Source organism: Astatotilapia calliptera, chromosome 10 (assembly GCF_964374335.1).
Source record: "Astatotilapia calliptera chromosome 10, fAstCal68.1, whole genome shotgun sequence".
NCBI lineage: Eukaryota > Metazoa > Chordata > Actinopteri > Cichliformes > Cichlidae > Astatotilapia > Astatotilapia calliptera.
Genome location: NC_137431.1, coordinates 5437246 through 5460736, shown reverse-complemented (window position 1 = coordinate 5460736; position 23491 = coordinate 5437246). Strand labels below are relative to the sequence as shown.

General features: G+C 42.3%; 1 protein-coding gene and 1 long non-coding RNA gene across 2 annotated transcripts in view; one reads left to right on the top strand and one right to left on the bottom strand.

The window, feature by feature from the left end:
- The window catches only part of opcml (opioid binding protein/cell adhesion molecule-like), a 445347-nt gene that overhangs the window by 351162 nt on the left and 70694 nt on the right, over positions 1 to 23491 (bottom strand). The window lies entirely within an intron of this gene.
- Positions 13429 to 15304, top strand: LOC145431524 (uncharacterized). The gene is made up of 2 exons (XR_013911861.1): positions 13429 to 13797; positions 14654 to 15304. It is a non-coding gene; the product is annotated as an uncharacterized LOC145431524 (long non-coding RNA).

Here is a 23491-nt window from a genome sequence, read left to right as displayed (position 1 = left end):
TGAAGATTTGGTGGTGCAGTAACAGAAGAACATTTTTGTTAGGATTCGGGGAACTGTTTCCAGGTGACTCAAAAGACAAACTCTCTCTCTCTAACTAACTTCTGGACCACAAAACAATAAAACATTTTCATTTGAATAGTTGTAAATCTTATGTTGGCAAAGGAACTGAGGATACATTTGGCTTTTTGCTCTAAATGCACTTGGAATGTCTGTTCTTTTGGTCCTTTGAGTTAAATTGTCATCTTTTTTTAACTTCCTAAAAAAGATGACAAGTTTTTTAATGGATGTTCCCATTGGTCAAGAAAGAACACAATTAATTTACTGTCTGTAAGTATTCTTTGCGATTAAGCAGCACAGAGCCACATAAAAGGATTTGGACAATGAAAGAGGCTTACTTTTGTTCACGTTTTGGGAAAATGGTTTATTATTTAAATGGTGATCACTATGTGGCTTCTAAAACGCAATTGCTCATTACAGAGAAGTTATTGAAAAAAAGAACTCTCAAATCTGAAATACCTTGTTTAACATTTCAAAAAAGAAAAGGAAAGAAAAGAAGTTCTCATCAAAGTATCTTTCAGAAGCTCACCCTTTGCTGCTCCTTTTTTTTTTTTTGCGGCGTTTCTGTTACCATTAGACAGTAATTAGCCAGGAGTGAGAATAAAGAAGCACGAGAGAAGGAAGGGAGTTGCAAACCACAAAATTATTTTCTTTGTGATAAGATAAAACATAGCTTTGTGTACAGCACATCCAGCATGACATCTTGGGTTTAATCAGCTATAGATGACAAGTGCCTGCGAGTGTCATTGTTCTAGAGGCAACAGCCTTCAATTAGGAAGCTCTTTAAACATCTGCCAAAAGCCACAAGAAGATGCTATATTGTCTAGGCTCACTATATTGTGAGCACTGTATCTGACAATTTCCCTCCTTCCCACTATCTATCTCTTTTCTCTCTCTCTCAGGCCATTGTATCACCTATACACAACCCCCACGCACGCTTACTCCTTACATCTATCGAATCTAATCTTATCTCGGGCTCTCAAGTTTTCCTTTCCCATCAGATTATTATGGCTGGTTCATTCTACCTTCTAACTAAATTTCCAGTTGTGGTGGATCCACAAGTTACATGAATTGCAGCCATGTAATATGAGCCTAAATAAAATTTTGGTGCATAGGTGTATCTGTGCCACATGGTTGCAAAATCCTAGTTCTTCCCCTCTCACCACAGTCCCCATATGTCTGTATTGCCCTGTGATATCCCACATGCAGCATATACACATTTGACAGAAAGAATTTTGTGTGCATTTACCCACTGCCATAAATGTCCGTTTAAGCAGAGTGCTATAAAATGTACATGTTGTTCAAAGCATCACTTATTTCTATATCATCTGTCAGCATTAGTTACGCATCAGCTGAATTCACAAATTATGTCTTCCTCCTCTGCTTCCTGCTCAGGTAGAAGGCATCTTTTGTAGACTGGGGCTCGGCTGAGCATTTGATGTACTGCTACTGGTGCATGAAGTAAATACCCCAAGCAGCTATCAGGGAGCAATATATTATAAACAAATGGTCAAGATGGGGTGATTCTTATGAAGTTTTCATCTTGCTTTACAGTACCAGTCCCACAGATACAGACAGAGCAGGATTGCAGGATGTCAGCTGCAGGTCAACAGTGGTTTGGCTTGTGGGAGCAATCTGGTTTCCAGAAAAGCTTATTAGCTGCACACTTTTACACTCACTGTGCTTTGAGATCACAGCATTGTAGCTGCTGCCTTAGTACCCACTACAGAGAACGGAGAATGATATTGTCTGTTTGTACAAATAAACTCAGGGGATATTGCTTTTGCCCTGTGCTTTTCCCCTTGCTTTAGTAAGTAAACGTAGTTCTTTGTCTATAGCTCCATCCTATCTCTGCAGCTTTCCACAGTCAGACTTTTAATTGTGGTGAGTGTGAAAATGAAATAAAATTAATGATATTGATAGTGAGCGTAGGTAGGTTTGTGGTTGGTTTTTTGGGGTTTTTTTTCTGCAGGCTGATTTGAGAGAAGGAGCAGTTTTTGGGAGGGGAGGGTAAGAGAAGAGAGCTATGGCTAACACTTTGAAAGTCAGAGGTTGCTGCTTGTCCGGGGAGTCGGCAAGCCTCTGAATGCCAGGCTGAGATGACAGTCGGGAAGCTAATCCTCAGAAATAATTTGGTCGGCAGTCTCTGAACTTCCACATTATCTGCCTCTGCATACGGCTGATGATTTAAATGCCTCAGCCCACTTTTGACAGGTGAATACAAGCTTGAACCAGCTTTTCTAATAGGTGAATGTTATGGATCGGCTCCATGTTTTGAATTTTCTTGTATACAGCTTGTGCAATGGACTTTTATTTTGAGATAACACATTTAGCAGACCAAGCATCTAAAGTCATAGAGCCAAAATATCCTTGCACACTGGTTTCAATGTCGCAAGGGTTGGTGGATGACATTACTAGCTGGTTATTGACATAAGTGGCTAACGTGGACTCAAAATACAGACTTAAAGACAGTAAACAAACCTTCATTTTGGTGAAGTACAATTTCCAAATGGCAAAGTCCAAAAAACAAACAAACAGGGAAAACTAAAAGGCAGATGTGTAACAAACAACATGATGCATCAAAAAATTTAGACAAACTGGGTCAAAAAACGAAGCAGTGCATATGTATTCCTTATACGTACACAGCGAAAGTAACAGAACTCAAAATGCAGTGTTACTATGAATAACAAACTCAACGTAAAAAAATCAAAAGCCCTGGATTAATACAAGAAAGCCCTAACATACAAAAGATATTTAATAATAAACAGAACTTGAAAGAAAAGCACAAAACACTGGGTAGCAGAGCCAGGACCATGACAGTTCCTCATCACTACACACATCACAACAGATATCTTCATTTCATTTGAACCCTAAGTATGCTGTTGGTGCAAATCACCTGGCTGTCACCAGCGAGGAATTGTTTATCTCATCAAACAAATAAACATGTCAGAAGAGCAGAGATGGAATAATCAACTCTCCAAAGAGAGAGCACTACATTTTGAAAATGGGAGAGTCCTCAACGGGCTGATAAAAGTTCACTGAACTCAGTAATGATGAAAACTCTTAATAAAAAAATACATTTCTGTGGATGAGTATGAACGGAAAATGGATACTACACAGTGTTTTCATACTGAAAATGAATCTCCACCAGACCACACTCATATAAAAATGTTCACTTACGTGAGCAGATGGAAGCTTTAATAAGGCTTTCATCACAGATCTACGATTGTGAAACTTGTAATAATTTATAGACAGAAAAGCTTTCAAATACATTGTGGCAGCTTACTCATCAGTGCAGTGTCAGTCTGTTGCAGACTATACCCAGACTATACCCAAAGGCAGCAGAAACTGTCATAGGAGAAATGGCTCAACAAGTCAATAAGCTTCCATCCATATTCTTCTGCTTTATCCTTCTTCCGATTACAAGGCGAAATCCCAACTCTTGAGCCACGATCGCCCCATCTTCGTGGCCATAGGCAAGGGTAGGGACGTAGATCAACCGGTAAATTGAGAGCTTCACTTTTCCGATTTCATCTAGCCCCGATTTCATCTAATGAGGACTGTGACAGTTTTCTTTCTAGTTTTCTTTCTTTTCTTCTTGCAAAGATTGATAATTTAAGAATGAATTTTTCTCATTCAGCACCTGTTATGTCTATCTACACCTCATCGCGCCCTGTCATTTTGGATACTTTCTCTTCTGTTTCACTACCTGAGCTGGTAAAACTGGTTAATTCAGTGAAAGCATCCTCTTGTCCACTTGACATTGTACCTGCATCATTATTCAAAAATGTCTTCCAGGTTATTGGTCCATCTGTGCTCACTCTAATCAACTCTTCACTGGCGTCTGGTATAGTTCCAGTTTATTTTAAAAATGCTGCTTTTCTCCCACTTTTAAAAAACCCTCAGCTAGACCCCTCTCTTTGGAGCAGCTACAGACCTATCTCTAAATTACCGTTAATTGCTAAGATTCTAGAAAAGGTTGTGGCTAAGCAATTTTTAGCGGCTCTGGACAAACATAACATTTGCGATAAGTTTCAGTCCGGCTTTCTCAGAGCTCACTCTACAGAAACAGCCCTTCTTAGGGTCTCAAGTGATATTTTGATGAATAATGATGCAGGAAAATGCTCAGTCCTACTTATGGTGGACCCAACATCGGCTTTTGACACTGTTGACCACCACATCCTCCTCAAAAGGCTTAAACATTGGGTTGGGGTATCGGGTACTGCCTTGGAGTGGTTCTCCTCATATCTAAGTAACCAATCTTTTTCTGTGGTGGTCTCCGATTTTAGGTCATCTTCTTCCTCCCTTACTTGTGGTGTCTCTCAGGGTTTGGTTTAGGGGCCTTTATTGTTCTTAATATAGCTTCTCCCCTTAGTGGGCTCTTTTGAGGACATTTCTTATCACTGTTATGCTGATGATATTCAGTTGTACATCTCTTTTAAGCCCCAGGATTCATCTAAGCTTCAGCTTTTAAATGTCTGCTTAGATTCCATCAAATGTTGGATGGCTGTAAATTTACTCCAACTCAACGAGGGGAAAACTGAAGCCCTCATATGTGCTCCGGACAGATTTGTATCCCAGATAGTGAAAGCCCTTGGTCCTCTCTCTGTGTATGTTAAATTTTCTATCAGGAATTTACGTGTCACTTTTGACTCGACTCTCACATTGGATGGGCACACGAAATCTCTGGTTCGGTCTTGTTTTTATCATTTAAGAAATGTGGCTAAGTTAAGCCCTATTTTATCTCGCCCTGAACTGAAGATCGTTATACATGCATTTATTTCCTCACGCTTGGACATGGACATTTTTTTATTGTATGATGCCTTGGTGCCACTGGATTTTAACATGTCTGACACCCATACTGTAAGACAAATGGTGGGGGTGTAGTAAGGAAGTTGGGGGAAGCAGACCACTCCGCAGGAAGAATCTTTTGTCTCTCCGAGGACTCTGGGAGGTAGCAAGGGAGTGTGAACCTTAAGGTGTGAAACAGCTGTGTACTGCCTTTTGTTCCTGAAGAAGGTATTTAACTGAGAGCCGTGTTAGGCTCAGGGAGACTCTGCTGACCCTGCCCCGCGGTCATGTAGGCTCTCCACAAGCTTGGTTGTCTGTTGTCTTTGTGTGTTTGGATTAAAGAATGTTAGCTACCGCTCACCACTCGTCTGCAGGCTTTATTTAATGGAAAACTTCCACAACAGTGTCTAAGCAAAGGTTCTCTGGATCGTCTGCAGGTTGTGCAAAACATTGCAGCTAAAAATCCTCCAAGTACTCACATGTGACACCACTGCTATTTCAGCTACACTGGCTTCCTGTTGAATTTAGAGTACATTTTAAGGTCCTGGTCTTGACATTTAGAGCCTTGCATGGACTGGCACCACCTTACATCTCCGATCTGCTACAGCCCTATGTCCCTAGCACAGACCTTCCCAAAGTGTGGGGCCTGCCCCCTAGGGGTGTTGCAGAGCCATTGCCGGAGGGGCGCGGCATAAACAGGGAAAAAACAAAACAACGCTTGGACACTGCTAGCACGGGGCGCCCACACAAACGCAAAGCAGGAGATGAAGCATAGCTGAATATGTTTCCAAACCAACTTCATTCTAAGCCAATGACTAGAAAATATGGTGAAGCATATCTTCCCTTTGGCTTCACCTGCACAAGTGCCAAGGTAGGAATTGGTTTTCCCTGCGTCGAGAGCACGCGCTGGGCTCTTCAAATCACGGACAAACAGTATCCCCCATTCTTGATTTTTAGTTCACAAACACTTGTTGTAATAAATAACTACTCCTGACATTTTGGAGATATTAGCCCTTTATACAGTAAAGTTACAGTGGGATACGAATAATATCAGGCTGATCCTGCCACGATTTGTTCCCCCGGTTCAAATCACGGAAAAACAGTATCCCACAGTTGTTTATGTTTTTAAACCCATTTTGCACAGAGAGGCACATCGAAAAATGTATCGATAGCAATGTTGAATATTATTACACAGGAAAAAAAACAACTACATGTAAAATAATTACACCGTGATGCCTCTGCCTTTCTAAATAGAGGGACAGTAACTGCGTGTGTAAATGTAAGCGTGTAAAACCTGAAGATAGAGACAAAATACTGTTAATCTGACTAGCTGCCATTCTGCAATTCATCTCCTGTAAACAATAACGTGGCGCACAGCGTGACGTGGAAAAAGGCACCTTTAATGTTGCGTGACGAACTCTGTATTCCTCGTCCACACATAAACCCAAAAAAGGAGTTTTAAAAAATCTCCATTTTCGGTGATTCCAAACGCCGTTTACGTGTGGACGAAAGGTCCAAACACATAGAAACAGCTGCGTTTTCAAAATCACCCGTGTACATGCGGACGCAGCGTAAAAGAGTTAGTAGTTTATTTTATTACTACCTGCAGATTACTTGTATTTGCTTAATTGTTTACTAAATGTTTGAGGTGTGAAATAAACCGCAATGGAGCAAAATATGGGTGTGTGTGGTTGGAGGATGTGTTTGTGCGTGTGTGCGTCCGTGCGCGCGCGCGCGAGCAGGGTGGGGGTGCGGGGCAGTGAATATTTTTTTTGTAAAACAAAGGGGGGCCCAGCAAAAAAAGTTTGGGAACCACTGCCCTAGCAGGTCCCTAAGGTCATCTGATCAGGGCTTACTTGCTATAAAACAGACTAAGATGAGAACTAAGGGTGACAGAGCTCGGGGCCACAGTCTCGGGAACTGTGAACTCGGTAGTTGTTTTTAAAAAACAACTCAAAACGCACCTTTTTAAACTGTTTTTGGTTAAATTTCTGCCTGTTTTATATTGTCTGTTTTACCCATTTATTATTTGTTATCTTATGTGTAGCACTTTGTGATTCTGTCTAGAAAGGTGCTATATAAATAAAATGTTATTTATCTATTTATTTTATTTAACAGAACCACATCATCCGCGAAAAGCAGAAATGAGATTCTGAGGCCACCGAAGTGAAAGCCCTCCGCCACTTGGCTGTGCCTAGAAATCCTGTCCATAAAAATTATGAACAGAATCGGTGACAAAGGGCAGACCTGGTGGAGCCCATCACCCACCGGGAACGAGTCCGACTTATTGCCGGCAATGCGAACCAAGCTCTTGCAACGGTTGTATAGGGATCGAATGGCCTGTAGCAATGGGCCAGACACCCCATCCTCCCGTAGCACCTCCCACAGGACACCCCAAGGGACACGGTCGAATGCCTTCTCCAAGTCCACAAAACACATGTAGACTGGTTGGGCAAACTCCCATGCGCCCTCAAGTATCCTTGAGAGGATCAAGAGCTGATCCAGTGTTCCACGACCAGGACGAAAACCGCATTGTTCCTCCTATATCTGAGGTTCGACTAGCGGACGAACTCTCCTTTCCCGCACCCTGGCATAGACTTTCCCAGGGAGGCTGAGGAGTGTGATCCCCCAGTAGTTGGAACACACCCTCCGGTCCCCCTTCTTAAAGATGGGGACCACCACCCGGTCTACCAGTCCAGGGGTACTGCCCCTGACCTCCACGCAACATTGCAGAGGCGTGTCAACCAGGACAGTCCTACAACGTCCAGAGCCTTCAGGCGGACCTCATCCACACCAGGGGCTCTGCCACCAAGGAGTTGTTTAACTGCCTCAGTGACCTCGCTCCCGGAAACTGGCGGGTCATCCCCAGACACTGCTTCCTCCTCGGAAGACGTGTCAGTGGGATTAAGAAGGTCTTCGAAGTATTCCTTCCACCGCCCGACAATTTTCTCAGTCTAAGTCAGCAGCGCTTCGCCAGCACTATACACAGTGCAGGTATAGCACCGCTTTCCCCTCCTGAGACGCCTGACGGTTTGCCAGAATCTCTTTGAGGCAGTCCGAAAGTCTTTTTCCATGGCCTCTCTGAACTCCTCCCACACCCAAATTTTTGCTTCAGCCACTGCCCAAGCCGCATTCTGCTTGGCCTGTCGGTACCCGTCAGCTGCCTCCGAAATCCCACAGGCTAACCAAGCCCGATAGGACTCCTTCTTCAGCCTGGTGGCTTCCTTCACCTCTGGTGTCCACCATTTGGTTCGGGGATTATCACCACGACAGGCACTAACCACCTTGCGGCCGCAGCTCAATGCAGCAGCTTCGGCAATTGAGACGCTGAACATGGTCCATTCGGAAGCTCTGCCGGAGGTGTGCGTTGAAGATCTCACGGACTGGGGCCTTTGCTAGGCGTTCCCAGCACACCCTCACTACGCGTTTAGGTGCACCGGGTCTGTCCAGCGTCCTCCCCCGCCACGTGATCCAACTCACCACCAGGTGGTGATCAGTTGACAGCTCAGCCCCTCTCTTTACCCGAGTGTCCAGAACATATGGTCGCAGGTCTGGTGATACGATTACAAAATCGATCATCAACTTGCGGCCTAGAGCGTCCTTGTTCGAACTCTTATGTTCGAACAAGGTGTTCGTTATGGCCAAACTGTGATTTGCACAGAAGTGCAATAACAAAACACCGCTCGGGTTCAGATCAGGGAGGCCGTTCCTCCCAATCACGCCCCTCCAGGTCTCGCTGTCGTTACCCACGTGAGCATTGAAGTCTCCCAGTAGGACAACAGAGTCTCCAGGTGGAGCACCTTCCAGCACCCCACCCAGGGACTCTAAGAATGCTGGGTACTCTGAACTGCCACTCGGCGCATAAGCACAGATGACAGTCAGGACCCATTCCCCGACCCTAAGGCGCAGGGAACAAACCCTCTCATCCACCGGGAAGAACCCCAACGTACAGGCAGCAAGCCGAGGGGATATTAGAATACCCACCCCAGCCCGCCGCCTCTCACCTGGGGCAACTCCAGACTGAGACAGAGTCCAGCCCCTCTCCAGGAGACTGGTTCCAGAGCCCAAGTCATGCGGAGAGGTGAGACCGACTATATCTAGCCGATACCCCTCGACCTCACGCACTAACTCAGGCTCCTTTTAACTAATCGATAATAATTTTGAAACCATTGCCCTTAATACATTCATGGTAATAACCACTGACAGTTAAGACAGTAGTCAATAGTATCCAGCAATTTAATTAAATGAACATATCCTTGCTACTTCATTTGTTGATTTGCTGTTCTTATGTTTCTTAACCATTTTACTAAATGCCATGATCCAAATTTCAGGGTAATTTTGACAAAATAAAATAACTGTATTAAACACACTACCAGCCTGCCCAAGAAGAGAAATCTCTGGGTGTATCCTGGGTCTGCACTGGTGCCTTCTTGGTCAGTCCCATCTCTTAAACTAGTTGCTTTTTGTGTGGAGGAGTAGGCTCTCTGAGCCTTTCACAGATGACCAACCTCCTCACCCTCTCACTAAGGGAGAACCCAGATATACTTTAAAGGAAGCTTGTATCGATAATAATTGGTTCAGTGATTACCCACAGGTGAGGGTCAAACAGTATATCACCTTAAAAACTGACAGCTTCAAGGTCAGGTCTCTCTTCACAGCAGACCATTACTGTCCACATTATTGCGACACAGCACCAGTCCATTAGTCTCCAGTTCAACTCTCCATTCAATCATGAACAAGAACCCAAGAAACATCAACCTTTCCATTTCAGCCAGCAACTCCTCCCTTAACTGGAGTGGCCACTCCACCGCTTTCCAGCTAAGAATCGTGGCCACTTCACACTTTAGGTCATGACTCGATGAAGCCAACAGAAGCCATAACATTTGCACAAAAAAGAGATCCTGAAACCACCAAACCCTCTACCTTTCACACCTTGGATGCCCCTTGAAATTCTAACCATAAATATTATGTGCATAATATGTCACAAAGAGCAGCCATGCCTGCACTCTTTGGCAAGAAACGTGGGGGTGAGAAATGACTAGAAACAGGTAAAGCTAATCAGCAATAACAGGTACTCGCCTCATGCTACACCTAGGTATACTGGCATGTGACAGGGGGAGCAAACAGTTGCTGCCTTCCTGTCTGTATTTCTGAAGCAAAGCAAACACCTTTGATCTTCAAGCTGAGCTTTGAGCAGTCAATAGGTGAAGTTTTTCCTCACTCCTAGTCATAGTCATGTGCACAATATTAAAGCACCATCAGTTCTCCTTTCTCCTGATAACCAGGGCATGATTGCCAGCATTCTGGTAACTTCCACTCATACAGATAATGAATACAACACTGACATGTGATTCTTTGTTCTTTAAAATGACTGACAGAGTGCCCCTAGGCCCTTGTTTTACTCTGACCTAGGATCCATGGCAACTATAAACTTAATAAATACTTCAGCTTTTGACTGGAGTTCCATGGGACCCAGAAACATTAGCATTTTAAAACCACTAATGAAAACAGTCTCAACTTATTTAGTTGAACAATATAATGTGATTTCTTTCGCATTCAACATAATATCATTCATTTTTAATATGGAAATATTCTAAAGATGTCTGTCCCTCACTATTAAAATGTGATGGGCAGCATTTTGATTTTTCATCTTCTAAATCTGGGTGCAATTCAGGCTTCAGACCTTCGTTTAAGGTCCTTTGCCCACTCCATACAGTACATCTGCAACACTGTAGATAGCTGAGCACCTGACTGTGATGGAAGCCAGATAACATCATCTTTGGTACACTCAATATTTCTTAAACCAGTGGGGATCCAGGCATCAAATGACTTACATCCCAGCTTATTATCAGTGATGTGCAAGTGGCAGAATGAACAATTCAGATCCAAAAGTCTTTACTTTGGAGACTATTTTTTCCCAATCTAGACTGTCTGGCCCTGCCTTGGAAAATATGTTTGCCGGTAACTGACTAAAAAATATTTTTGACTCCTGGATCCTGTTGGTACTTTGCAGTATGTCATTAGAGCTGACAAGAACTCCAAAAACATGGATGAAAGATCGCAGACCTTTAACAGCTCCAGAGATCATGGGCTTTGTGTATCAAGTAAAGATTTTGTTGCTTGAATCAGACACCACCACATACCATCTGCTTGGCAGCTCATCTGCTTTTCTTCTTCTCCTCCTCCTACTCTTCACCTCACCCAGACTAGAAGCAAAGTAGGCCGAGGACTTAAGGAAGTCCCTCAAGTTATCTCAGCAGTACGGAAATATACAAACCTCCCACGTTTTAATAATGGCTGCTTCTTTATAACCTGCTGTGCATGTGAAAAGTTACATTTTTTGGCAGAGTCTCTACCTACCACTGAGCTAAATTATGAATCACTTGCTAATATTTGGAAATATATTATTAAAAGGCTGCACAATAATTTATTTTTGGCTGTGTGTGTATATGTGTGTAATCTTCAAGTGCTGGTATACTGAATTTGTAAATGATCTTTGTTTACACTCCCAGTGTTTGTATTAACATTCAATTTTTGCATTAATGAATATGAATGTGGTCGTCCAAGTGTTGCTTAACTCACACAGTCTTTTCATTAGCTGTGCTGCTGTCACAGACAAATGAGAAAATCCTGCTCTGCTCATATCTGCACTCTGGAAAAGTAGCTTTTAATACAGATTGCACACTTCATCAGTGAAATTGTTTCCCTTTCTGTTTTAATGTGCAAGATTATGCTAATCAAAAGCATAACGTGTATGAAATGTCAAAAATAGAATCAGGAAATTAAAAGAGAAAATAAAGTAACAAGAACTGTAGTTTTAGTGCTCAGTTGCTTCAGATATTGTCTACACAGAGAAACTCTGACTACAGCTAGTCATCACTAAAGATTGGTATTGTCAAATTCCTTTGTAGTTATCAGTTGGTTTCAGCACTAATGCCAATATCTTACTTCTTGTCTGTTAAATCCTAAACTTGCCTCATGGTCTTTTTGAGTCCTACAAAATCAACAAGATCCACAAGTCCCATAACATTATAATCACATTTAATTTCTATACATAACTGTGCATTACATTTTGGCACCAATTAATTTCTATCCATTATTCTATATGTTATCAATAGACCTTCATAGTAAGGTCTTTATAGGTCGGCTGCTGTCTGCCTCAATCAGTTGGGATGAGAAGAGAGGAGAGCATGAAACAGACACATCACTAATGCTGTAGACTAAATCATATTTGAGTACTGTCCAACTGGTTGTTAAAGAGATTGTTCAGTTTCTTTGAAGAGGGTTTTTATGAGGTACTTCTCCACACTCAGTGCATTACCCTCAGTTGTTCGGATGCCTTTGGCTTTTGTAAAACAGAAAATAAAATACCTTTTTTTGTTGTTGAAGGTATTTTCTATCAGCAAAATCTGAAATAAAACTTTCTCTCACTCTCTTTCTTTGTCTCTTTGCTGCTCCATGCCTCTGTGGTGCTGAAAGAAACATGACAAGCAGCTGCTGCATGTCATCTTTTTTATTAATGTTGGTCTTACTCTTATTGAAAACAATAATGATTACAAAGAAAGCAAAATGAAGTGCTTTACAAAATTTCTTTCTGCTGTTTCAGACCACTAAAAAGACACAATCTGGTGGTTTATATGATGCGCACTGGGAGCATTTTTCTTGTATGGTATGCGGACTGGAGGAGCAAGAAATCAAATAGAGATGACCTAAAATCTTTGATTCTGACGCTGAAGCACCTAGAGATTTTAGCATTTAAAAAAAAATCCTAGCCAGTGATCATATGTTTTGAAAAGGGAGACATTAACAGCTGGATCTATTGAAGAGAAGACTTATTGCAATCTAGGCTTAGTACAATAGAATACAACACACTTAATATTTTGTGTGTATTGTATTATGATTGCAAACATCTCGAAACATAAAACCCAAACAAAGAAAGAAAAATCACCACATTTAAATGCCCGTTCACTGTGCAGATATTTTTCTGCTAAGACTGGTGATGACATCTCACAATTGCCAGTTGTCATGGAAATGCAACACGCTTTCCGTGTGCACCTAGCAGTCAGAAATAGCATCTGTCAGAACCAGTGATGGACTGATTTTCCAGTGAAAATACAGATTAAACACAGTCTGAGCCCACTAAAAATGTTCACATAACTGCCTGAAAAACCTTTCTGTCATAGCCCAACCTTACATTCTGACAGATATGCAGCACACACACATAAATAAATAAAGTTAAACATAAATATACTATTTAATAGTGGGAAGAATTTTTTGAATCCTAACATAATCCAGATAAAAGTCTGTCTATTATATTTTTATGTCCAAACCTCACAAACTGCTTAGATTAAAATTTGGAAAAAAATTGCAATACCTGAGAAAGTAGAAATCCACTGTCATTCTTTTCTCAGTTGAAAGTTGTTTAAAATATATTTTTATATTGATTATTTCTTCTTAAATTTTTCATTCTTTTTGTGCATCTGTTGTGAAATATGTTGATATTTTTAGTCTGATTTCTATGCTTTTCCAGTCCACTCTCTCAGTACAAACAAACAAAAGATTCCACAGCCTTGACTGCTTAGAAAATGCTGATAAGGACAACAATGTTTTCCTGAAACAGGACGGGCTAGATACCGTATCAGTGGGAAAAAAATGAACACCCTATCTGCTGCTTTTCTTCTGGTTTGTCATCCTGATTTCTTTGCAGTAGTGGAATCCATTTCGCTTAACCTCCCAGGGTTTGCTGGGGGCTTCATCAGCACTTCACCCAAGGACACATGCAGTTATTACTGGACATACATAACTTGACAGAAGACTAGGACGAGGCGCTCAAATATTCTCCACCGATGCACTTCTGAACACCCAGACGACAACAACCACACAGGGCCTGAAACCAAGGAACATTTTCCCCCAGGAAGACAATTATTTTTAGCTACTTCCCCCAACAGTGTAAGTAAAATGCTAATCTTCATCCAGCATCTCTTTGAAATGCAAAGGGGTGAGGTGGATTATTTGTGGCCACATAGCTGTAGTCTTAAATCCTGTTAATTCTGCAGAGAAGCCCTCACTGCAATATTGGATAAATAAACACGTTGTGGTGGTGTGTCGCCGTATTACAACGTGTCTGAACCTTTAGAACCTACTGCCCTACCCCCCAATCCCCCGCTCTCCATGTTTCTACTAATGACAACAAAGGACAATTGCAGGGTCCTAATTTGATGTCCACAGTTTGTTAATAATATGCTTGGCCTCTGCTGCAGTGACACAGCATTCAGCACTGCCATTTGATATGGAAATGTATTATATGTTTATGCGCACATACATATTTTCATTTCAAAGGAGCAGCAGCAAATGTATGAAACCAGTCCAGCATTTTGGAAAAATGGGTCACTGCTGCTAAATGTTGATAGTGCTACTTTGCCCCCCAGTGGCACATGTACTCAGTGCAGATGAGTGTTTCATAATCATAACCTTCAGGCTGTTGACTTTCAGAGTTGGGGGGATATAGATAGCCTCCATATATGCTCTAATAAGATATGTGGATTTAATTTCATACAAACATTTTTTTTGACATACTACAAATCGGTCTTTCTGTCTCGACTACAGTCTTGCGGTTGGAATTGAAGGATAAACAGTTTTTTTCATCACACATCTTTTTGCTCCAGTGAGTCATTTCCAAGCTGCTGTAACGGATGACTCACATGTTAAATTTACTTGGCATACCATCTCAGGAGCTGCTGTTAAACCTACTCTCTTTTTTTCAGTGTATCTGCTAAAAAATGTATGTTTTATCGCATCCTCACAGGTTACCAGGCTTTGGGTTAAGGCACATGTCCCAGGCAGGGGTGTATCTCTCCATATCAGATATATCCTGCAGTGGAGAACATAGAAAAATAATCCATTCACCGTGCCTAAAATTCAACAGGCTCTTCCAGTGACAGCAGGAATTGATGAGTCATTTTTGTGTATAAAATGAATTGGCTTGATATTTGCCTTGTAGATATGAAAACCTGCAGGAAACGACTTGGATAATTATAGCTTGAAGACTGCAGAAGCAGCACACAGTAAAGGATTTGGGATATTTAAACAAATGCTGGAGCCTGGCTGACAGAAACACATAGAAGCAGTTTATAATTCATAGTAGACTGTTTGGATAATTCTCATTTACTCTCCTTACCTTTTTTGTAATGCCACCAAACACTGTTGGCTATATTTCTATAGCAAGCTCCAAATAATGCTTTAATTATGAGGTGCATGAAAAGTGACCTTAGAGATCTATTTATTCAGTTGATGAATACATGGGTGTATTTGTTGGAAGGATCTTGCTGTGTTCAAATGTGCAGTGATGTATTATGGAAATTAGCAGTCGTCTCACAGATTTATTGTGACAAGTAACTTTAAAGTTGTCTAGTGCTTTTTCCTATGAGCCATTATATTAATAAAGACTTGACTCTTCTCTGCTTTGTCTGTTTTCATGTAAAGCATTTTGTCCATATCATTTATTTTATTATAGGGAACTCTGAGCTGCATTTCTTTCACAAATAGTGCTATACAAACCACGTGTTATCTTTTAAAGGATTTATCTGATTCAGCGTCCTTATACATAGCTTGTCATTTCCCAGACGTCCACAAAATAAATAAATGACGTTTTTAATATAAAATATATTAAAAAACGTAAAATAGGATTGAGTCTGATAATTAAAGACGTTGTATGTGAAGATGATTTTAAATTTGTTTAATGGGGAGAGAGTGAAGAGCAGCCAATAAGAAGAAATATGCTCCTTGTTCCTGTTAGCACTCTTGCTGCAGCATTTTGAGTCAAATGAAAACTTTTCATTGAGTTTTTAGAACAGCCTGATAATAAGGAGGTAACATTGTCCAGCCTTAGAGATATTGATGCCACTGCTTTTGTTATTGCTATATAAATACAATTGAACTAAAATTAAATTCCAAGTAAGCACTCCTACATATTTGGTTACTGTGCGCATTGAACAGCACATTCTGACCAGAAATGACTCCTATAATTCCTTGCATCATTACTAGAGGCAAAGTTAAGTTTAATAACCTCAGTTTTATCTGAATTTAGAAGCAGGAATTTAGAGGTCATTGAGATCTTTATGATTTTAAGACATTCCTGCAGTTTAACTAATTGTTATATGTCACCTGGTATCATGGATAGATAAAGTTAGGTATCATGCATGAAAGTGCAGATAATATCCAGATGATACGTCTCAAAGAAAATGCATGCTGTGGCTTCTAATCTGGAAGGATAGTGTATAATGTATTAGTATAAGAACACATAGCTAAACATTTGATATAATCGGGTGTCATTACTGCTGATGAGAATTATTACTTTATGAATATATATATATATATATATATATATATATATATATATATATATATATATATTAGGGGTGCAACGATATTCGTATCGATATTGAACCGTTCGATACAGTGCTTTCGGTTCGGTACGCATATGTATCGAACAATACAATTTTTTTCAATTTTTTTTTTTTTTTGTGTCCCGTTTGGATCTATAGCCATCAGAATTGTTGTCTTGAGGCCAAGAAAGATGCCAAGAGGATTTATTTTAAGTGGATCATCATATTGGTCCATTTGATTGACCTTTATTATAATTATGAATTTATTTTATTTTCAGTTGCAAACGGGACAGACATGACTGTGGGATAGGACAGGGGGAAAGAATGAAAGAAAGAGGGGGAGAGAAAGAAAGAAAACCAAAGGGGAGAAAAAAAAAAGAACAATACAAAATTTGTAATTTATTTTATCAACTTTCCTTCTGACCATGCTGTCTGTGTTGAGCGCTCAGTGAATCTGCATTTGACTACTCCGCCTAGGCTCGAGAGTGCAGCCTAGGCAGAGTAGTCGAACGCAGATTCACTGAGCACTCAACACAGACAGCATGGTCAGAAGGAAGAGCGCAGGGCAAGCTAGCGAGACAGAAGTGGACCTCCCCACCCTCATTTAGATCTGGCGTTTGGAATTATTTTGGTTTTAATGTGACGTATGACCCTGAAGGTAAGCGAGTCATGGACTAAAGTAAAACAGTATGTTGGATGTGCCATGCAATGCTCAATTACATGGGTGGGAGCTAGTGTGTTAGCGCAGTTAGCTCGTTAACGTGTTGGCCGTCTAGCCCCTCTGTATAGGGTAGCTCGTTAACGGAGATTTGCCGTGTTGTGGCGTTAAGGTTACTTCAACGAGATTAACCTGAAAGCACTAGTGGGAACACAACGAATATGACTGCACATTTACACCGACATCATCCTAGTGCAAAGACAAAAACAACAAGCATGCATGCTACAAACTTTAGCCGAGTCATTTAGACAGCTGTTAGCACAGGATTCTCCTTATGGAGACCTGATATGTTTAATATGCTGCTGAGAATATAGCCCAGAAGAAGCGGATAGTATAGCTTTTATTTTGGAAAGAGACATTTCTCTGTAATAAACTCTCTTTTCCAAAGATGAGTGATTCCTCAATCAGATACAGGGCTCGCAATATCGCTAGCCCGACGTCCCGGGGCTATCTCTGCCCTGCCTGTCGGGCTATTGTAGGAAGGAAAAATATATGTCAATGCTTTTGCATTCTTTCAGAAATGTAGCTGGGTAATTATGTCATTGGGTGAGCCACTGTCAATATGTGACATATTGAAATCGTGTTTGAATTTGCGCTTGTTTTTTTGCTTTCACTTTGCAATCGCGCGAACTGTGTATAGAGAGCGACAGCACTGATCTGTGAGTGATGATAATTTGTGCACCAATTCCTCTGACATCGTCTTATTAATTGTTAGCTTACTATGCAAACATGACAAGTGAAATCTCCCGCAGCTTAAACATGTGAGAGGTTGATCGCGCAGAGAATCGCTGAGCTTATGTGAGTGCGGCAGGATATATATTTCACTACGATGACCTGGATGATTGAGAACCTTCACAGACAGATATATATTTTAGTTCTGCTGAGCCAAATAAGACAGGTCAGGGTGAAGAAGTGACAGCCAAAGAAAAGCTTACCACAAAACGGAGAAGTTATGACAAATCAGACTATAAGGCAAAAAGAAAGTGCAGCTTTATGGTTTCATGGACAAAAGAATTTCTGTGGCTGCAATATGACGAGCTAAAAAACAACACGCACAAGGGTTAGGGTTAAATTTAAAAACTGTACTTTTGTGTTAAAATATATATTTATAATTTTAATGAATGACAAATTAAAAAGGCATGAACATTTTTTTTTGTATCGAAAAAATATCGAACCGTGACACCAAAGTATCGAACCGAACCGAACCGTGAATTTTGTGTATCGTTGCACCCCTAATTAATATATATATATATATATATATATATATATATATATATATATATATATATATATATATATATATATATATATATATATATATATATATATATATATATATATATATATATATATATATATATAGCAGCTGGATAGCGTAGTGGTTAAACTACACGCCTTTGGAACAGAGGATCGCAAGTTCGATTCCTGCCTGGGGCGTCTGTATCCAGTAAGGGTCCTAAGGCTAGACCCCCTATGCTAAGCAAGCCTACTGCAGACATGAGCGAGACAGATAAATATGAAGGCATGCCGGCTCGGATGTCGCCCGGATCAACAAGGTCCGCGTCAGGTGTTGAGGAACCAGGGCACCCTGACGAAAAGTGGGCTACTGGAACAAGAAGGCATCGGTGGGCAAGGGACGAAAACAGGGCGTTGTTGGAATGCTACTACGCAAGTAACCCCGGCGGAAGGGGCTACATGAATAGGATGAGGGACCTATGGATTCTTCGATACCCAACATCCACAATGACGGCGAAACATCTAGTAGCTCAGTGTTCCAACATTCGAAAGAAGGGACTGCTCTCACAGCTAGAGATTGACGAGGTACAACACAAATGCTACGGCAAGGGGGAGTCAGGACGCCAGGTCAGGGGGGAGATATCATCACCCCCACCCGAGATTGGGTACATAGCCCCAACGCGATAGGAGAAGGATCGTTGAGTGCGAGAGGAACTGACCTGAAAAATAGGATCATGGCCAAGCTTGAAACCTGGATCCCCCGTAGCCGGTTACCAAGATTACGTGAAGTACCCTCAGAAGGTCTGCTAGATGATGTTAATGCAGCACTACGGGCAATACCTACAACCACAATTACCGACACTAACAAGCTGATCTACAATACGGCAGCAGTGATCAGTGAGATGCTTGGTTACAAGTTGAACAGCCACAAGGGGCAGTACCCTCCATGGAGAAGGAGGCTAGAGGGCAAGATCAAAGTAGCACGGAGGGAGGTTAGCCAACTAACAGAGTTGCAGAAAGGTGCGACAAATAAGGTGCCTAAGAAATACAGCAAGCTGTCCATACCTGAGGCCTTGGAAACTGCCAAGCAAAGACTCACAGCCTTGGCCAGCCGCTTGAGGAGGTACACCAGAGAGATAGAAGGCAGGAGAATAAACCAGCTGTTCTCCACAGAACCAGCAAAGGTGTACTCTCAGTGGCAAGGGAACAATAAGAGAACAGCACCACCAAGGCTGGAGACGGAGCAATACTGGAAGAGCATATGGGAGAAGGATGCAACCCATAACGGCAATGTTCAGTGGCTAGTGGATCTGAGGGCAGACCACAGCGACCTCCCTGAACAGGGTCCAGTAACCATCACAGTGGCAGATATCCAAGAAAGGGTCTCCAGTATGAAGAGTTGGACAGCACCAGGGCCCGACATGGTTCACGCCTACTGGCTGAAGAAGCTGACTGCACTCCACAAGCGTCTGGCAGCACAAATGAACCAGCTGCTAGTTAACGAGAGACACCCGGAATGGCTAACTGAAGGCCGGACGGTCCTGATCCCCAAGGACCCCAAGAAGGGACCGGTCCCCTCCAACTACCGACCAATAACCTGCCTCAGGACTGGAGAAGTGTAGTCGGATGGTAACAAAGAGAGGGAAGGTAGTCAGAACTGAGGGGATTGAACTACCAGAAGGCAACATTGCAGACATAGAGGACAGTTACAAGTACCTGGGGATCCCGCAGGCAAATGGGAACCATGAAGAGGCCGCTAGAAAGGCTGCAACCACCAAGTACCTGCAGAGGGTCAGGCAAGTCCTGAGGAGTCAGCTGAATGGTAAGAACACGATCCGGGCCATCAACACATACGCCCTGCCCGTGATCAGGTACCCTGCTGGGGTAATAGGCTGGCCAAAGGAGGAGATAGAAGCCACTGACATAAAGACAAGAAAGCTCCTGACCATGCATGGAGGGTTTCACCCCAAGTCCAGCACCCTGAGGCTGTACGCTAAGCGGAAGGAAGGGGGCCGGGGACTGGTGAGTGTCAGCACCACAGTCCAGGATGAGACAAGGAAAATCCAAGATTACATTGGGAAGATGGCCCCAACTGACCGAGTGCTCAGTGAATACCTCAGGCAGCAGAAACCCAAGAAAGAGGAGGGAGACGAGGAACCATCATGGAAGGACAGGCCCCTGCACGGTATGTACCACCGGCAGATAGAGGAGGTGGCTGATATCCAGAAATCCTACCAGTGGCTGGACAAAGCTGGACTGAAAGACAGCACAGAGGCACTAATCATGGCAGCACAAGAACAAGCTCTGAGTACAAGATCCATAGAGGCTGGGGTCTATCACACCAGGCAAGACCCCAGGTGCAGGCTGTGTAAAGATGCCCCAGAGACAATCCAGCACATAACAGCAGGGTGCAAGATGCTAGCAGGCAAGGCATACATGGAACGCCATAACCAAGTGGCCGGCATAGTGTACAGGAACATCTGTGCCGAGTATAACCTAGAAGTCCCGAGGTCAAAATGGGAGATGCCCCCAAGGGTGGTGGAGAATGACCGAGCTAAGATCCTGTGGGACTTCCAGATACAGACGGACAAAATGGTGGTGGCTAACCAACCGGACATAGTGGTGGTAGACAAACAGAAGAAGACGGCCGTAGTGATCGATGTAGCGGTTCCGAATGACAGCAATATCAGGAAGAAGGAACACGAGAAGCTGGAGAAATACCAAGGGCTCAGAGAAGAGCTCGAGAGGATGTGGAGGGTGAAGGTAACGGTGGTCCCCGTGGTAATCGGAGCACTAGGTGCGGTGACTCCCAAGCTAGGCGAGTGGCTCCAGCAGATCCCGGGAACAACATCGGAGATCTCTGTCCAGAAGAGCGCAGTCCTGGGAACAGCTAAGATACTGCGCAGGACCCTCAAGCTCCCAGGCCTCTGGTAGAGGACCCGAGCTTGAAGGATAAACCGCCCGCAGGGGTGTATATGTTTATATATATATATATATACACGGTGCCAATAGAAACAGGAAAAAAAATCCTGGGTCTTTGTTTTTTGTTGTGTTACGACCCTGGCCATAATGTGTCTTGGTGGCTGTTTCTTGTTCTGTCTGTGTCTTTAAGTCTCTGCAGGTCCCTGATTGGATAAGCTGATGGCTGCTGATTGGTCCCCTGATCATGTGGTTGCTTTCAAAATCCCTCACCAGCAGTTGTCCCAGGGCAGCCACTGACAGCAGCAGCAGACCTGACCCTGGCTTCCAAAACCTGTGACTTTTATGTTTGAGATTCTCGTGACTTACCGAGCTTTGTATATAGTGTGTACATTAGTTTTCACTTGTAAATACCACATTGTAAATAGCCTTATTATTTTTCCTTGTACTGTTTTCTCCTGTTTATTTCTGTTAGGGAGTAGGTGTAGTGTTTGTCTTTTGTTTGGTTTTTGTTTCACATAGAGTTTTAGATAGCACCTCCTCACCTGACTTAGCTTGTTTTGTTTGTTATTTTGGCCTTTGTTCACCCCGGAGCTTCATTTTCAGTGTAGACAAATAAACCACCGTTCACTAAGAAATTGGTTTTTCTGTGTATGGTTTTGGGGCCCAGGGCGGGGTCACTTCCTTTTTTAACTCTTATGTTACGTTCCTGTACCCCTAGACTGGGGCGTAACATAAAGTGGGGGCTCGTCCGCTCTTTTCTTTTGCCATTCTTTTTGCTCATTGTGTTTTGTAGGCTGCCTACAGTTTTTGGTTGGCAGTTTTCTTGTAGTCTTGGGGGTTAGCTATCCACAATGACTTTTGACGTGGATGATTTTGCACTGCAACCCACCATGGATAAGTTGGATCGATGCACAAAGGCAGATTTGTTGTTGGTGGCAAATTTGTTTAATGTTAGTGTGCCTTTGAATGCTAAAAAGGCAGAAATTAAGCAGTGTCTGACAGCACAGCTGTTGGAAAAGGGGGTAATTGCAAAGTCGAAACCTTGGCCGGTTGATGCGACTGGAGGTTTGGTGGTGGATGTGGGAGCAGAAGCTGCTGCAACCATCCCACAAGCTGCCAGTGGACAGGTGACGCCAGGGGCGGAGGCTCCTGCTGCCATTCAGGTCCCAAGCGTTAGCCCAGCCGCACAATTAGCAGGATTGGTTACAGAGGATCTCAGGCTCGCCCTTCGCCTGAAAGAGGTGGAGCTTGAGGCGAAAGCCAAAGAAGTTCAGCTTATGCATTTCCGCATAAGGGCTATGGAGCTGGATCCCTCCAGACAACGCATTGTTACCTCTACCCCTGTGAGTAAAATTGTGAGTAAAGCTTCTGATTCATTCTCCTTTGACCAGTGTGATGCAAGCAAGCAAATTGCTTTAGTGCCACTTTTCAGAGAAAGTGAGGTTGACTCTTACTTTTATGCCTTTGAACGCATCGCAACTACTTTAAAATGGCCCAAGGATGTGTGGAGTTTGTTGTTGCAGTGTAAATTGGTGGGGAAAGCGCAGGAAGTTTGTGCAAGCTTATCCATTGATGACAGTCTGGATTTTGAAATTGTGAAATCCACTATTTTAAGGGCTTATGAGCTAGTTCCTGAGGCATATCACCAAAGGTTTCGGTCATGTGAAAAATCTGCCAGCCAAACAAGGTTTTTTAACAAGGTTGGGCATTAAACTCCTTTAAAAATGAATATTGATGTTTTGTGTTTCATGTTTATGTGTCAATAGCCATAACTATTGTTTAAAACAAGTATCCATATACCTGTTTCTCACCTGTATAGTACAATCAACTAATATTCCATCAGTGAATCAGTTAAAGTGATTTGTTGGCTGCATTTGCACCTTATTTGCTGAAGCAAGGCAAGCTAGCTTGCACATAATAGTTAGGCATGTTAAAGATCTCTTCTTCAGGCTTGGAAGAATTGCTTTATTCCTTGCAGGCCATCCTGGGGGACTTTTCTGTGGCCTCAAGTAATTCAGAGACTGTCATGCATATAAAATGGAAAGTATTTTCATTAAGTGAATTTCAATTGTCATTCTTAATTTTTTTGAGAACTTGCAAAATGCAATCCTGTGTCTTACTAAGAATGGTAACACCTATTTTAAAAGAATTTCATTTGAATGAATTAACAAAATGTGTTTCAGTTGATTAAGTCCTTTCATTTGCATTTTCCATCCCACATACTGTAAGTCCTGTATATGACATATCCATCTGTTTTCAAATATGACATCTAATCTACACCATAGAAATATTCCGAGGCTATCATAAATACAAATAAATGTAAAATTTCTGCCTCAACATGACTGAGCACCTCATTAAGGAGGAAGAGAAAAAGAATCTGGGT